Source organism: Eulemur rufifrons, chromosome 5 (assembly GCF_041146395.1).
Source record: "Eulemur rufifrons isolate Redbay chromosome 5, OSU_ERuf_1, whole genome shotgun sequence".
In the NCBI taxonomy this organism is placed as follows: Eukaryota; Metazoa; Chordata; class Mammalia; order Primates; family Lemuridae; genus Eulemur; species Eulemur rufifrons.
Genome location: NC_090987.1, coordinates 32,883,844 through 32,900,799, shown reverse-complemented (window position 1 = coordinate 32,900,799; position 16,956 = coordinate 32,883,844). Strand labels below are relative to the sequence as shown.

Below are 16,956 nucleotides of genomic sequence, written 5' to 3'. Positions count from 1 at the left end.
AACTCATTCTCTCTGAAATGACACCGAATCACAAGAATTTTTAACTCTGTAATTCCCTACGTTGGGTCTTTAGCAGTTCATGGCCATTTTTTGAAACATAAAGATTTGGTGGAAAAACTAAGCAGTTTTGAAGTGGCAAAGTAAACTGGGGTAGATAATCATTATGTTTTCTTTCAAAAGCCGAGTTAATTTCAAGTTAAGAGTCAGTCAGACCTGGATTTAAATCCTCTTTCTATCATTTCTTATGTTTATATCCATGGGCCGACTCTAAGCCTCAGTTTCCTCACCTGTAAAGTGGGAATAATGTAGGGATAAAATAGAAAAGGAAGGTCAAGAGAGCCTGAGTGCAGCCATTTTGGCTGACACCAGACTCTGACCACCCTGAACAAGGAAGTCGTGCGTAAGTTGCTGGCCTGGGACCCTGGATGATGGATAAATTACTAAACCAGATGCCTTACAAATTATTTGTGTTTACCTTTCTGGGACAGCAGTTTATAACTAACCTGTAAGACCTGACCTCAAGACAATACTAGTCACTTACAGCTATTTCCCAGTAGGATTATTGAGCACATAAAAATGTTACCATTGTCCTACAGGGAGTCCCCCTCCTGCTCGGGAGAGGACCCCTGCTCTGTCTGTGGAGGAGGATTTTTGTCTGTCTTTCTCAATAAACTTTCCTGTAGCTAGTTGGCTAACACGTGAATTCTTTCTCACGTGAAGCCAAGAACCCACTTGAGAAGTTCAAGGGGCTTTCCTCCCTTCATAGGGGCATCCCTTGCATCAGGAATAATGGTATCTTCCTACAAGAATGTTGTGAGGGCTAAATGAAGTCATCTTGGTGTAATGGGAAAATAAATGGTTTCTATTTATAACCAAAACTCCTTCTAGAGCCAGTCCCTCCGGCGAAAGAAAGGCCCTTCGTGCTGCTAAAACCTTATAAGATGAATGTCTCTGTATAGTGAAGGGAGGAAAAAAACCTGATGCTCTTCATGTAATCAGTTTAGGAAGAGGCTGGGGAAGGCTGAAAGAAGTTACGGCTCTTTTCCATGACCTCCTAATTTCAGTAGACTTTACTAAACCCGTGATAGCTTAGGATTTCATAAAAGTAATAAATGGGCAATTTCACATCTGGTGGTACAGTAGTGGTGTATGGGAGTGATCAGGAAAACACAAACCCCCAGGGATTCACAGACACGAGGATGGGTGTCTGAGTCAGTTCTGGCTGCGATAACAAAAATACCATAGCCTGGGCAGTTTAAACAACAGAAATTTATTTCTCAGAGTTTTAGAGGCTGGGAAGTGCAAGATCAGGGTGCTGGTAGATTCTGTTCTTGATTAGGGCCCACTTCCTATTTGTGTCTTCACATGGTGGGGGGCAAGGGAGGTTGTAATAGAGAGAGAGAATGAGCATGCTACCTCACCTGTCTCTTCTTATAAAGGCACTAATTCCTTCATGAGAGCTCAACCCTCATAACCTAATTATCTACCAAAGGCCTCATCTCCAAATAGTATTACATTAGGGATTAGAGTTTCAATGTATGATTTTTTTGTGGGGGGGAGGACACAAACATTTAGTCCATGGCAAAATGTTGAGTTGCCACAGGTCATAGGACTGGAAGGGTTTGTAGCAACTTTACCTAAGTTTGTAGCAACTTTACCTAAGACCTAAGAAGCCTCCACCTGACATCTGGGTTACATAGCAAAAATATTTATGTAGTTCCCAAAGTAATCAATCGATGAATGATAGCCATTATTATCATATGTAATTATTAACCTTACAAAGCACTCATTTGAAAATCTATCTTTGGAATTTTGGAATTTTTATTGCTTAGAAGCCTTTCAGATGCCATATGTTACACTGTTTATAAATAGCCGGACTATGTATTGAATAAGGAAAATTTAACAAAAGCATAAAAACACTGGGCTTCCTACAATGGTATTGATCCAGCTCTCATTCATAAATTCAACCTACTCATTCTCTTGGCTGCTAGCAATCTCTGTTAAGGTAGTCTCCAAACCTTATGACCTTATGATACCCAAGTCATCTTCTCCCATTTTCTTGTTGTATTCTATAGATTCCATAACTGTAATGTTCCTTATATCTTTCTCTTCACTTCACTGGATTCAGCTGGGTTGGTTCTCTCTTAGCTGCTATAAAGTGGTGCCCCTGCTTTCTGGGCCTCTGCCCAATCTAATCTACCCTACATATTTTGTCAAATGAATTTCAGCAAAGCCCAAAACTAATAATCAATGACCTCAATCCTCTTCTTAAAAACCATCAATAAATTCCCCATTGCCTACCATATATAAAATACACATTTCCCCCATATTATAACCTCCCTTTTTTTTTCTCCATGTCTTTCCCTCTCTGTCAGGTAAATGCCTTGCTTGAATTTCATTTCAGGGATAAAAGAGTTTGTGAGTCAAGATCTAAAAAAACTTGAAAGAGGAATTTCAGATGGAAACCACTCCTCTCCAAGTCGGCTAGCCTTCCCTAAACACTCAGCCAGAATGGACCCAAACTCCCCCAAGGAGAGCTGCTACCCTTTTCTTAAAATTTTCCAGAGAAGTTAAACTCCCTTGAGAATTTGTTCCAGCTGATTTGCTGTTGTATTTAGGTTTCTTTATCATAGCTGTTCTTGGTAATTACACAGCAGCTTTCATTGGAAGAGCCTTTAAATAGACCTGATAATGCCTCTCTGAGGTCGGTAAACACAAAGTATCATTATCCCCATTTAACAGACGAAAGAATAGAGGAAAGGGGGTTTGGGCACCTTTTCCAGTGCCTCAAGATGGGTTTTATTTCCTCCATTTTGCACAGGAAGCATCTCTAGGGTTTTCTCACACAACTCTTCTGTGGCTCTCAGGTGTGGCTGAAAATGCCTTACTCCCCATCTTCTAACTTTGGAGCCACACTCTTCCTCCCACTGGAGTCTGGCTGTGTGGGGACTGGAGAATGGTTAGTCATATGCATTATTTAGTTTGCCTGAGGAGGAAGTAACTTTAAGATTTGTTGGATCATATCATCACAAGATACTATATTAGTACACAGTAAGTGCTCAATACATACTTGTTGTATGAATGAAGATAGGATGAATGAAAGAATAAATGGGTGAAAAGAATAAAAGTCACTTGTAATCCCACTCTCCAGGAACATGTTATAGGCTCTTTATATTCTGTTTTTTTCTTCACCTGTTTTAGGGTTCAGTCAGTGGTGATGGTGGTAGGGGGTGTTAAAAGGCAAATGGAGCCGGGCACGGTGGCTCACGCCTGTAAACTTAGCACTCTGGGAGGCCAAGGCGGGAGGATCGCTTGAGGTTAGGAGTCCGCAAGAGCGAGACCCAGTCTCTACAAAACAGAAAAATTAGCCGGGTGTGGTGGCGCATGCCTGTAGTCCCAGCTAGTCAGGAGCCTGAGGCAGGAGGATCGCTCTAGCCCAAGAGTTTGAGGTTGCAGTGAGCTATGATGACATCACTGCACTCTAGCCCAGCGACAGGATGACACTCTGTATCAAAAACAAAAACAAAAAAACAAAACCCAAAAAATAACAAAAGGCAAATGGGAAAAGGGAAAAGCCACATTTCTAAACTGCAAGGTGGAAGAGTCAGATGGTGCTATGCTGGGGAAAGGACAACCATAATGAACAACTTCAAATCTAACCTGCTACCTTTACTGTGCACTGCCCCAAGCCTTCAGCCTCTTATCCCTACTTCAGCATGGGCAAATAATTAGTCTTTCTCTTGTTATACCACCACATTCATCACTTTTTACTGGACATTTCTGCTTTTCTCTTTAGGATTAGTCTGGTCTCACAGAATGGGAGCTACCCATGGTAGAGTAAAATGGTTACCGAACTTCAGTTATTAGCACAAAATAGGACCTTCGTGATTTTTGCCATATCCACATACTGTAATATTATTTACTAAATATTTTATTTAAAACTGCTCACTTATAAAATGCTTTTTAAAAAAAATCCCAGCCTATCCTAGTAGTTTTCATTGTAGGCTGGGGGACCATTTACAAAATCTCAGAACTTCTCAGGGATTCTGATTTAATGATCTAAGGTGGGACCCAGGATTTTTTTTTTTAAAGCTTTCTGAGTGCTTCTAATGTGCAGCCGTATTGAGAATCACTGTTCTAAGCAATTATATTTATGAACTCATGGGCTTCATGGGTTGCTTTATTTCTAATACACATTAAAATACAGTAATACCTAACCTAACTATTATAAATTTTAAAATGAGCTCTCAAGGACCATCTGGAATTGTCTCACAGTCTACCAGTGTTAGGCAAACCATACTTAGGGACACATAATAATAAATGGAAGAAACCAGGGCTTGAAAATCTGAAAACCTGAGTTACATTCCTACTCTGCCACTTCCTGTATGTGTGACGTTCAACATGTGAAGTTCAACATCTTTATTGGCTGTAGCTTTATACATTGCAATTGTAACTGACCATCTTCCCACCCTTTCACTTCTCATGCCAGGCCCAGTAGCTCACAGGGGTCCCCCACAACTCTGCTCTGACAGGTACTAATTTCAGAATGTTACCATGTCCTTCAGTATGTGGATGGGCTAGTTTTCTTATGCTTTTGCCACATTCCTCTAGGCACCAAATCTGTAGATTGGCTAAGATGGCAGTGGCAGATAGAACAGAAAAGCCTTAAGGTCTTCACGTGAATCAATGAAATGTAGTACCCTACCCCTGTCCCAGGCTTAGATCCTAAGCCTCAGGGCCCAGGATGGGTCTACCTCTATATTGTACATAGATAGCACTTGACACTCCATTCCTGGCCCTTTGCTTCATGAGGGACAATGGCTTCCAGCCAACTTTATTCTCCCTGCATTTCCCCCCTCCCAGATTAAAGCTTCCTCTAGTAACTAGAAGCAGTTGAATATCTTCTCTGCTTGATTACCTATATAATCCCTAATTCTAATACCTAGTACTTAGCACCTTTCTTCTGAAGAGCATAAATTGCAATGGAAATAGCGTTTTTATTAATCCTCCCCACATCCCTGCGAGGAAGTTGCGTGGCACGCACTCGCTCTCAGACTAATCCTCCTGCCTGCAAGTGGGATGCAGGGTCGCACTGCTCCCTAGCACAGATGCTTGCTACTGAGCTAACTGGTGGGGACAGCCAGTATTTGTGTGATAGAAGAAAGCTCTTCTTCCTGTTCGAGAGAGAAGTGGTTCTATGCAGCCTGTGGCAGAAGAGCCGTTCAAGCTCTACATAGCCTAGTGACAAAAGGAGATAAAGCATTGTTCTCATGCTAGTGATGGAGTCGTAAGTAATGCCTGCATTTAAACTCCTAATAAAGCTCAATTATTAGACTATGCTGCCTCCTGAGAACCAATCTCATTACTGAGACTTCTCTCTCTTTCTCTCTCCCTCCCATCTGGCTGGCTTTTGGAAGAGATTAAGAGTGACTTTCTGACCTAAGGAAACTTTGGTACCTGCTGCACAAGAAAAAGTGCAGAAAGTTGCAAGATCACAGAATAATAATGAAAATTCAAGTTCAGAAGAATATATGCGCATCTGAGATGTAATGGTAAAAGTGAATATTTTAACAACATGACATTCTGAAGAAAGGAGTTCCGAAAGAAAGGAGGGACAATAAATAGCCTCATGAGCTAAACCCCCATTTCAGCCATTACTCTAATGTGGGGGGGGGATTCCTCATGGGGAAACTATGAAGCTCATTCAGAGGAACTGGAGCCAGCCTCCTGCCAACCAGCCTCTTTCCAGTTGGAGAGTCACTGCAGGAGTGGCCATGCAGGGAGACAGTGAGAAAAGTTAGTAGCAGGATACATTCCTCCAGGCTTCTCCTGGAATATTCATGGCAACACATAGGTGTTCACCTCCAAGAAAAGGGAGTTTTAGCTGATATCTTCTAAAAGGGACCAGCACTTATTTTTAGGGGAAGAAAAACTCTGACATCATCCCGGGGTTAAGTTAAAGGAAGGGGGTTATTCTCATTTGGGGGCAGAGCTGCAGTGAGGGAGTGAGGCAGGCTGCGTGTGTGTGTGTGTGTGTGTGTGTGTGTGTGTGTGTGTGCTGTGGAGACAATGAGGTGTGGCCTGTGGGATCCAGCTTAGAGACACCCTGCTGCTGCGGGTGAAATAGGAATCTCTTATCTTCCTCTGCTTTTCCTCTTCCTCATTTTAGGGAGCCAGTTCTTTCTTTCTTTGCTGCATCACCAACCCTGGAGAGGCAATGGTGCCAAAGTGAGCCCTGGCTGGAGGGCTTTGGGGTGTCTATGAGTCCTTCCAATATCCCCCTCTTAAAGGGGCATTTGCAGAAGCCGCTGAGACCCACCCAATCAACTAATCCGAGGCAACACTCTTTTCAATCACCAGATCTTTGACATGCAGAAACAAATTATTCTGGAAAGTTTATCACATTCTCTGAAGCTGAATTGTGGACACTATACTGTGTGGCTAGAATTATTCTGCAAATTTTTCAATGCAGTAGGTACCCACATTTTATCACTAGGAAATAATCTTCTAGAATCTGGTAATTTTGATAATTTTCTCTATGACTCATGACTCATTTCTCTTTTTCTCATGCCAATTAGTCAGATTTGTCTTGATTTTGCAACAAATTTTCCCCAAATAGATCTATCAATTAATTACTATCAGTATCTTCTCCTATCCTCTATAGCTATGTAGCAAATTGTAAAACAGAAGCAATTGTTTGTTTAGTCCTGTGATTTTCAAAACGTGATCCAAAATCCATTTGAAGGAAAAGCACTTGGGATGCCTGCTAAATATGCAGGTTCCTGGTACCACAGTCCAGATCAATTTATTTAGAATCTCTGGGGTGGGGTTAGGGAAGATATCTTTTATTATAAAGCTCTATAATTGGTTCTTAAGAAAACTACTGGTCTAATCAAGATTTTTGTGGGATCAAGGAAAGAGGATCTGCATTTTTTTTTCTCTTCTAGTTTTGCATTACTGGAAGAGCTATTTATACATTGCTGACTTGGATAATTGTTCAACTGCCTATATAAATTTGCCTGTATAAATCTAGTCGAAAAGTAACATTTCAGTTAATTTCCCTAACATGTTTTCTAATTCCCTATGTCCTAGTTTTGGCCCTTGTTATGGATGAAATTGTTTTCTCCCCAAATTTTTGTGTTGAAGTCCTAACCTCCAAAGTAACTGTATTTGGATACAGGGCCTTTAAGGAGGCAATTAAGGTTAAATGAAGTCATAGTGTAGGGCCCTAATCCACTAGGACTGCTGTCCCTGTAAGAAGAGGAAGAGACATCAGATCTCTCTCTCCAGGTGAGTACAGAGAAAAGGCCATGTGAGGACACAGCATGAAGGTGACTGTCTGCAAGGCAGGAAGAGAGGCCTCAGCAGAAGCCAACCTTACTGATTTCTTGGTCTTGAACTTCCAGCCTCCAGAAACGTGAGAAAATAAACAAATTTCTGTTAAGCCACCCAGTCTTCAATATTCTGTCATGGGCAGCCTGAGAAGACTAATACAGCCCTGTTTAACAGAACTGTCCAGCCAATAGGCACATAGAGCTAAAAAAGACCAATGAGTCTCTTGCTCTGTTTTGGGAACTGACACTTGAGATGAAGCCCTTCTGGTCAACCTTGCAAGACTGTCTTGAGAAAAGATTTTTCTGATTTCACCACACAATAGCTATGCTTTATAGCAATCTATCAACTATTCTCAGTATGGAGAATTTGGAATATGCAGAGGCAGGCTCCTTATTTACTCCTCTGTTGGGTGGTCAGGGTGCTGTACATATGTAGTAATTGTTGTAATGGGGGGGGGCAATGAGAAGGGATAAGAGCGGATATAGCTTACATAGATAGGCGAGTCCCATGAGTTTTCATGGAAAATTCTAATTAGCGTCTATGAAACTACAGACATCAATTTCTTTCAGAAATTAAAAAAAAAAAAGTTTCTCATGCTCCAAGACTTTAGAGTTTCCTTGTCACAAAAAAACAAAACAAAACAAAACAAAACAGTGAAGCATTTTCCAGAAAAATCTTTCTGAGGTGAGATTATTCTTTCTAGGTCAAAAAGACTACTGTTTTCTGGAACTTGGGTTATCAGTTTGACTACACTGAATGGAAGGCTTGAGGGGCTCTTTCCTGTACTGGGGTGCCCCCTTTCTTGGGATGAATTTTTGCGTAGACTACTTGCTGCTGGTTGAGTTTTCTGATCTCAAATTCTGAAGAATGACCAGGCCTTGAATTTATTTGAGTGCATCAAGGGTGGTGTTTAAATAGCTCAGTTTGGCATTGTCTGCTTTCTCTCTTTCCAAATTTTGAATATGAGAATGCCTAAGTGACAGTTGAGGTCTGTCAGGATTCTAGGTGTTCCGAAGTAACTGACTAGAATTAGGTACCTTTTTTATGTGCCTAAGATTTCTGCCGAAGAAAGAAGACGCTTTCTAAAGACAAAAAAAAAAAAAAAAAAAAAAATGACTAATTTAGCGAGGTTATCCCCTTTCTTAGGATCTGTTGGTAATCCATTCTAAAATCTGTAAAGTTATTACGTACTTTCAATAACACCTTGTCCTCTTGAATATCCAGATAAAGAAATTCACATTAAAATTTCTATCGCCTGGCACTCTTTTCTGTGTATTAATAGAGAGGTAAATCTTTTCACAGAAAGCAAGAATTTGTTCATAGAGATTCCTAATTAAAATAGAAGTTGTTCTATCCAGAAGCATAAATACTGAGCCTAGGAAACAATTTGCTGACCATTCTTCCATATGCACACACTTGGTGAAGTAATAGTACCTAACCTACTAAGAGTAGTAAAAGTAATTCTTGTCAAAAGCAGCAGATATTTTTTCCCCCTAAGGAAGATCGCAAGGAGACCCCAAAGGGAAGATGGAACTGATAAGTTATTCTCGTGATGAATTTAGCTCTTACATGTCAGACTCTGCCTTGGTGCTATGTGTGTGTGGTGAAGCCCTCAGTTGAATCTCGGCTATGACTGAAAATCTGTGCTTCGCTGTTTCCGGCCGATGCCCAGAAGCAACGCTTAGCATCACCGTTAAACTGAGAGCTTCTGTCTTTTAGTTTGTTTTCTTTTGACATACAGTATTGCTGCTGCCTCTACAGTGGTTCTTATGAGTTACTACTGTCTTTGAAGTCAAAGAAGTCTACCTTATTTCTCCAAAACAATTACAGCATATACTTTGTTTGAAAAAAATATATCTTATGTGCCTTTAGGAAAATTTAAGTTAATAACTTAAGTAATGAATATTTTTTCTTTGAGTAAAAGATTTGCTCATCCAAGTCCAGACTATCATTTGAGAAATAGAATGCCTAAGTCAACAAAGCTAACATAATCACATGAGGAGGAAAACAAACAATACCCAAATAAATCACAGATATTTTTTCCTGCCACACAAAAACATCAAGATTTTTAATCATAGTCATATGTGTCATATAAAAATATCTAGAGAATTTTCCACTGTATATCTGCATTAATTTTCTTTTCATTTTGTCAAATAGAACACCCAATTCTTGCAGAAGGTAGCCTCACCTGTGATCTCGGTACCATGAAAAGCCCTACTAAAAATGCTTAAAGCATTATTACAACTCAATAATAAAAAGACAAATAACACAACTAAAAAAATGGCCAAAGAATTTAAATAGATATTTTATTTTTTTAAAGAGACAGAGTCTTACTACATTGCCTGAGCTGGACTTAAACTCTTAGGCTCAAGGAATCCTCCCACCTCAGCCTCCCAAGTAGCTAAGACTATAGGTGTATGCCACTGCGCCTAGAGACATTTCTCAGAATATATATACAAGTGGCCAATAAGCACATAAAAAGATGCTCAGTATGATTAGTCATTAGGGAAATGCAAACCACAATGTGATGGCATTTTACATCCACTAGGATGGCTATAATGAAAAAGATAGATACTAAATGTTGGCAAAGATGTGGAGAAATTGGAACCACCATAAGCCGCTGGTGAGAATGCAAAATGGTGTAGCTGCTTAGGAAAACCATCTGGCAATTCCTCAAAAGGTTAAACATTTGTTTAATGTTAACTGAATTACCACATGAGCCAGCAATTCCACTCCTAGGTGTATGTTATACCCAAGAGAAATGAAAACGTAAGTCCACACAAAAACTTGTATACGAATGCTCATGGCAGCATTATTCACAATAACAACCCAAATGTCCATGAACTGATGGATAACTAAAATGTGGTATATCTATACAATGAAATATTATTCAGCCATAAAAAAGAATGGCGTACTGTTACATGCTGCAACATGGGTGAGCCTTGAAAACATTATGCTGCATAAAAGAAACCAGTCAAAAAACCCCCACAGATTGTATGATCCCATTTATATGAAATATCCAGAATAGGCAAATCTATGGTGACAGAAGATTAGTGACTGTCTAGGGCTGGGGGTGGGGAGGATGAAGGGAGTGGTGGTGGAGAATAGTTGCTGATAACAGGTATGGGTTTTTTGATAGGGGGAGACTAAAATGTTCTAAAATTGATTGTGGTTATGGCTGTACAGCTCTGCAAATATACTAAAAACCATTGAATTATATGTTTTAAATGGGTGAATTGTACAGTATGTGAATTACATCTCAATAAAGCTGTTCAACATGAGTCTACCAGGGGTTTCCTAGCTTTCTGATTGTATGAATAGATCAAGAGGATGGAATAGACTCTACGATTGGCCTGGGTTCTGCATGTCCCTCAAAGATGGATAAAATAAACATAAATTTAAAACACAAATGGTAGATAAAATGCATAATGTTTCAGCATTATCACTATCAGAATAGCACCGGACTCAGGTTGTAGAAATCCACCTCTGATTTTGTGAAAAATGGGCATTTTTATATGGAATTAAGAGTACTAACAAGTGAACAGAAAAGCTGTTCAATCTGAATAGAACTATTCCTATAATTAAAGCTATTGTTTATTAAGTATACACAGTCAGGGACTATACAGAGGGTTCTACACACATTATTTCAATATTTAGGTGCTTGCTTCGGCAGCACATATACTAAAATTGGAACGATACAGAGAAGATTAGCATGGCCCCTGTGCAAGGATGACACGCAAATTCGTGAAGTGTTCCATATTTAAAAAACAAAAAAAAAATTTAGAATTGCCCTAATGAAGTGGGCATTATTATGTACATTTTACAGGTAAGGAATCCGAAAATAGGTTAAGTAAATTACTCAAAGAGAGGCAGCTTGTAAGTGGTGCAAGTGGGATTTGAAATCACATTTGTCTGACCCAAAGGTCTTAATTACTATGCAATAGAGCTGTTTAAGATATTTTTATTATAATATTATTCTTTTTATGTGCGCTTCCTATTACCTTTCTCTTTCTTTCTCTCTCTTTCTCTTTCTTTTTCATCATTTTGGAGTGAACGCTTGTGAAAACCTTAAGAGAGGGAGATTACAGGAACTGCCACTGACAGTGGTGGTACAGTTGCTATGGTAACCAATCCACCACAGTGGTCCGTGCTACTAGGCATCCACTCCTGCGTCTGTGATATACTCATGCCGACTGGGATCTCTCACTGTATCAGTGAACTCCTGCTAAGGCATACGAAATAGGAAGTGCTGAGGTCCTCGTGTACATCTTACAGGATTAAAGTATTTTCTTCAAAGTTTCCTTCTCTGACTCAGATTTTCTACTCCTTCTAATTCCTTCCTTTTGCGCAGGATGCTCTGGTGTGGCTGGTTTTGAGGCGTGCTGAAAATCAGGGCCAAACATCGGTCTGGTGCTCAGTTCTAAGCAGGATTTACAAATATGACTATTTTCTTTCTGGCGACAAATTGACCCTCCCAACCCAATAATTCCCCACTCAGTGCCTGACTGTGAATTTTTGACCATGCCACCTCTACCCCGACATTCAGAATAGATCTTTATCTGATAAAAACACATCTCAGGAGTCACTGTGCAGAAACTCTGAAGCTAGCACCCAACAATGTGCAGTTTGACTGTGTGTATACACCGCCCCCTCCCCATATCCATCTGTCCACATTTTTCAACAATGCCTCTACATTTTCAAGGGCTCTTTCTTCTCTGATATTGATGCTTTCTCTCTTCCTCCTCTTCTCCATTTCACTGGCCTGTCTTCAGAGGCACCTGAAGGCACATAAGGCAGGGAAGTGAAACCGACTGTAATTCTTCAGTTCGCTTCTCTGCAGCCTCCAGTGAGCCAGTCTCCATACGGTGGCCCAGCTGAGCGCTGAGCAAGTTCAGAGTCCCCGTGCAGGTGCAATTCACCAGCCCGCTCATGGTCGCTCTGGGAGCAGAGAAGCCAGACATATATATGTGAGAGGCTCTGGGAACAGCAGAAAAGGAAGCCTCTAAGCTTAAATTTATGAGATTAAAAAGAACAGGGGCTCTGCTCTAGGAAAGGAAGAAATGACTTTTATACCTCAAAAGGCCATTTTCCCTTTGAAGAATTAAATATAAATTGCTGAGAGGTGCCAAAAATTCCAATGTTCTACTTCCTTCTGATGCCCTTGGTTTCACCTTCGGGTCCCTTCGACTTCATTCTTAAAAGTCTCTATTTCTGTGCTGTCAGGGACATCACAAATATGTCCCAGAGTTTTCTTGAAAGGCAAAAGTGCATTCAGGTACATTTGCTTAATGTGTCTTTTAAAATTAGTAAAGTAGCATTTTATGTTTAGTGTTTTCTATGATCTCAGCTCATCTTTACCTAAACCCCGGGAGGTCGTTAGAACTATAATTACTAACCCATTTTCCTGATGCGGGACTCAGCTAAAGTGGAGCCAGGACACTCATGTAGGTTTATGATTTCACGGGCAGCAGTGTTTCCACAATAGCATTGCTTCTTTTCTCAGTTCACTTAAAAAACATCTTGACTTTTCCACTGTAGAATTTATCTATGTAGTGGAGAATCCCTGGCAGGGCCTACAACTTCCTCTATGATTTGGACAGCCCCTCCTGCGACATCTGTAGCCATACATACCTTTTTTCAGTTCCCAGAAGGTGCCAAACTTTTTTCTGCCTGGGAGCTTTCGCATGTGCTCTTTTCTCAGCTTTGCTTCCTCCAATTGTATACCTTGCCTTCCCTGGTATCTCATCTTTCAAGGCTCATCTTAAACCTTTTCTGCAGAGAAAGTCTTCTTTGGCCATTCAGACAAGGTTAGAGCTCTCTGTTATATAGTATTCCCATATGTGGCACTTTCTCATCTCTGGCAGGTATTGCCAGTGGGATTATTTTATGTTAATTATTTACTCTTTCTCTTTTCGCTGTAAACTACATGAAGTCAGAAATATGTCTGTCTTGTTTAACTCCGTATTTCAGAACCTAGCTCAGAGCTCAATGCATCATGTAAGTTCAGTAAAAATTTGGGAGATATTCTACAGGGCAACTACTTGTTAGTGGCAAATTGCAATGCATCACCCGAAGTTCCCACAGTAGGTGTGACATGGTCACAGGCGTGGGCTTAGAAAAGGTGTTCGAGGTTGAGAAGGTCTCCTTGTGTCTCGGGTCTGCTGCCAGCTCAAATTACACTGGGAATTAAGGCAATTTTGCAAAAAATGCAGTTATATTTTCATCTCTTATTGGCATACAGGCTGTCCTCTTTGAACTCTGACACTTCTGAAACTACTGCATTACCTAACACAAGAATAATTTTTTAAAATAAAACATCTTATTAACTCAGACTACATATATATAATTATTATTTTTAATTTTTTATTTATTTTTTAATTTTTATTTTTTTGAGACAGAGTCTCACTCTGTCACCCAGGCTAGAGTGTGGTGGCATCTGCCTAGCTCACAGCAACCTCAAACTCCTGGGCTCAAGCGATCCTCCTGCCTGAGCCTCCCAAGTAGCTGGGACTACAAGCATGTACCACCACGTTGGGCTAATTTTTTCTATTTTTGGTAGAGATGGGGTCTGACTCTTGCTCAGGCTGGTCTTAAACTCCTGACCTCAAGTGATCCTCCCACCTCAGCCTCCCAGAGTGCTAGGATTACAGGCGTGAGCCACCATGCCCGGCTTAGATTATCCATATATAATTATTGAACTGAATGGAATTATATGGGGCGAGGTACCATACTGACCTTTTTGCTTGTGGAAATATTTTTTTTTCTTTTGAGGACTGACTTTTTTTTTGCTTTTTAGTGGAACTCTGTCTATAACTCTGCAAATTATATATGGTTGGGTATGTTATAATTTAAATGCTTCTCAATTTGTGTCCAACATAGTGAACACCTAATCTCCAATCTTTAGAATTTTCGTGCCCCATCTTCTTCTACTGCTAGTTCTGTTTTTCTTCATTTTCCAGATGGTTTATCTCTTAATAATTTGTTTGATTCCCCATAGTTTCTTGTATTTTTCTTACTGCTTATTTTTCTTTTTTCACTTCCCTATAATTTATTTTCTCTCTTTTCATTTTCCCACAATTATAGACATTCCCTAGAAGTTCTCTGTTTTACTTCTAATGTTGCAAATAGTTCTAACTATTAATATTTGTGAATAGATAAGCCCTTTTGATATTTACATTAAAACAGACATACTGCATCATCTACATTAGAATTGATAGTGCTTCCTCTGGTTAATTCACCCTCCTGCCCATATCAAAATAGTGTTTTTGTTTTGTTTCATTTTAAAGAAATCATCATTAATATAATAATTCATGCATCGTGAATTATCCTGGAAGTCAATTGAAAGGATATGGAAAATGAATATATTTTCTGAAATTCTAAGTGAATGACAGAAGAAATAAACATTTATGGCATAACAGTTGTTAAAATGATTTTCTTCAAACAAAATATAAACAATAAATTTCTGACTCAAGTAATCTTATTTTGTATTATTAAGATATAGGCATTTTTATAATTCTAGCTTCTACCTGTTGTATTTATTACCTGAAAGTATCACTAACATGAATTGTGTTTAATTGTCATAAAAACAAATCTGATACCCTTCTAGTACTCCAGCACACAGACATCCAGGGGACATATTGGTGCAAATTCAAGCTTCAAGGTTTTGTTTTATTTTCATAATGATTTTTCATAGTTAATCTGAAAGCTCTTATTTTTATTTAAAATGTTTTTGTTCACTCTATTTTTAGTAAGTCAATATCATAGTGACTAATCTCAGCAACCACAGTATTTAGCTCTTTAATCTCAGAACCAATAATTAATTGTGGTAGACCAGCAGGATAGAATTCGGGCTTTCTAATATATTCCCCTCATTCTTCTTCATTGCTTGAGTGGCTGGAAGAAAGGTTAGAGGTAGGAAATTTTAATGATTTCTGTGGTGTGGTAAAATAAATATATGAAAGGTGTAGATCAGAGTTTGCTTTTTGTAGCAATATATACTCAATATACAATATACACTCACAAGGATGGGGTATTCTTCAGGTGATAAGGACCCCCCAACTCAACAGTATTCAGATAATCAGGCAAATTACTTCTCTCATCTGAGCCTCAGTTTTCTAATCTTTAAAAAAGGCTGAAAGGCTGCTGTAAGGATTAGAAACAATGTAAGTAATATGTCAAGCTCGTGGTAAGTGCTACTAGTGATAGCTACTATTATTATTGACAAACAACAGGTATATGTGTGTTTGTGTGTGTGTGTGTGTGTGTGTGTAATCATCTTTAAAATTACTTCTGTTTTTATTTCACATTCGCTTTGTTAATTCACACTAAATTGAGGCAAATCCTAAGTGTCTATTTTAATTATATTTAAGACAAAGAGCGATTTATAACAAACTCACATTTTTGGATCAAGGTCAGACATTGAGTTAAGTGCCTTGGTTACAAACACTCAGAGGAGTCATGGTCTCGGAGGGAAGATAGACACATAAGGTTTTACCTACAGTGGGGTAAGTATTTCTCCAGAGGTTATTCACTTTGGAGAAGGCAGGAAGGATCTATAGGCATACTCAATCCAGTTGGTTCACTCAGAAGTCAAGAATCCTGATAACACACGCCTTTTGATCAAAGCAGCTGGAGATACAGAATGGCATTTAGAAAAATGTTCATGTGCTCATTTATATGCCTAGATTAGTTTACTTGGTATGTGTCCAGCAATCTCAGAAAACAATATGTTAAACATATCTGACTACTCTGAGTTCCTACTGGAAACCATTAAAGTACCATATAAACAATATTTAAGCCTTTTCTGAATAATAACTATTCTACGTAAAGAGGTTCTTCATCCAGTGTGTTTGAAAAAATGAGCAACTTATCCATTGTTTTAATTAATCACCATTTAGCTTCCTGGGATCACTATGAAAATTCTTAAGTCTTATTCTGGAAATTTGAAATTCTAACTTGGCATGGTAGAATTATTTAGACTTGAGTTCTTTCCAAAAGGAAGAATGAAAACTTAAAAACGTGTAGGATTTTTTTCCACTAGAAAAAGGGCAAATTTTTTTGGGGGGGAGGGGGGTCCATTTTGTTCACTGATATATCCCAAGTGCCTAGAACAGGGGTTGGCAAACTGTGGCCCACAGAATAAATCCAGCCCACTTCTTATTTTGGTATAGCTCTAAACCTCTTATTTTGGTACAGCCCCCAAACTAAGAATGGTTTATATGTTTTCAAATGGTGGAAAAAAAATCAAAAGAATAACATTTTATGACATATGAAAATTATATAAAATTTCAGTGCCCACAAATACAGTTTTGCTGTACCACAGCCATGCTTCTCTATTTACATATTGTCCTGGTTGTTTTTTCCTTACAGAAAAGGAGTAGAGTAGTTGCAACAAAGACCTTGTAACCCCAAAGCCAAAAATAACTATTATTTGGCTTTTCATACAAAACTTTTTATAGAAAAAAATTGCTGACCCTTGGCCTACAGTAAAAACTGTCCTAACTTCTAATAAAATCAGATATATTAATATTTAACCCACACAATTTTTTTTTAAAAGGAAAGTCTTAAGTCTACATATAATTCTGCAGTCAACCACTGGATTATAGCCCTAGCATCAAAGGA

General features: G+C 39.0%; 1 protein-coding gene and 1 non-coding gene across 2 annotated transcripts in view; one reads left to right on the top strand and one right to left on the bottom strand.

The window, feature by feature from the left end:
- KLHL14 (kelch like family member 14) overlaps positions 1–16,956 on the bottom strand; it is a 92,213-nt gene that overhangs the window by 69,462 nt on the left and 5,795 nt on the right. The window lies entirely within an intron of this gene.
- LOC138383584 (U6 spliceosomal RNA) lies at positions 10,993–11,099 on the top strand. Its single transcript, XR_011233639.1, has one exon. It is a non-coding gene; the product is annotated as a U6 spliceosomal RNA (small nuclear RNA).